We start from the raw sequence: 1,333 nt of genomic DNA on the forward strand, positions 1-1,333 counted from the left end.
CTTCACTTCCTCCAGCCCCAGCACCCATCAATCTAGTTTCTACCTCCATGGATTTGCCTACTTTGGGTATTTTACACGAACAGATTCAGTCCGCAGCTTTTCTTCTTTCACTTAGCATAACGTTTATAAGATGCATCCACATTGTAGCAGTATCAATAATTTGTTCCTTTTATGACTGAATAATATTCCCCTGTATACATTTGGGTTGTTTTCACTTTTTGGCTGTTACGAATAATGCTGTATGAACATCTGTGTGCAGGCTTCTGTATAAATGTATATTTTAAACTCTGTTTGGCATATATCTAACATTGACATTGTAAGGGCCAGCCAAATAGCTCAGTGGATTCAAGCGCCTGCAAACAGGCACAGGGGCTGGGGGTTTGATCCCCAGGTCTGCCCTGCTGGCCCTGCTCTCGGGGTGCACTGAGATGGCAATTGAGACTGGGTGTGGTGGTGTGCGCCTGTAATCCCAGCTCTTGGGAGGCTGTAAACAGGCGGATCACTACGAGTCCAATCTAGTAGGGAGACCCTGAACACCCTCCCTAAAATACAATAAATAAATAAATAAATGAATAAATGAATAGATAAAATAAAATTGCACTGTAGGGCATAGCTTTATATTTAAATTTTTGAGGGACTGCCAAAGGTTCCCAAAGCAGCTGCACCATTTCACGTTCCCATCTACAGTGGAGGAGTTCAAGTTCCTCCGTATCCTCGACAGCACTGAGTATTGTCTTCTTTCTTAGGAGTATCCCGGTTGGTATAAAGTGGCTTTGAGTTGCATTTCCTTAATGGCTAATGGCACTGAGTATGTTTTTATGTCCAATTAGCTATTTCTGTTTCTTCTTTGAATTAGTAATTCAAATCTTTTGTTCATTTAAAATTTGGGTTGTCTTTTTAATTTTTTATTATTTTTTATTCATTTGGGTTTTTTGGATACAATGTCTTGATATGAAATTCGGACGCGTAGTGATCCTCTTGTCTCAGCCTCGCCAGCACTGGGACTACAAGCGGATGCCACCACATCTGGTTCCAGGGCTGGCAAATTTGGGACCTTGTGCTTACCAGGCAGGCGCTTATGCCGCTGAGCCACCTCCTCAACCCTATTTGTCTTTTTATTGCTGTTATGAGAATATTTTACACATTCTGTATATTACAGCCTTATCAGATACATGATCAGTATATATTTTCCCTTAAATGGAGATTATTTTCATTTTCTTTGAAGCACATTTCTTTTATTCCAATGACTTCCAATCTATCTTGGATGTGGATATCCACTTATTCCTTTATCATTGTCATTGTCGTCATCTTCGTCGTCTTCGTCTTCTTCTTC

This window comes from Octodon degus, unplaced genomic scaffold, assembly GCF_000260255.1.
Source record: "Octodon degus isolate 3935 unplaced genomic scaffold, OctDeg1.0 scaffold00067, whole genome shotgun sequence".
Taxonomy (NCBI): Eukaryota; Metazoa; Chordata; class Mammalia; order Rodentia; family Octodontidae; genus Octodon; species Octodon degus.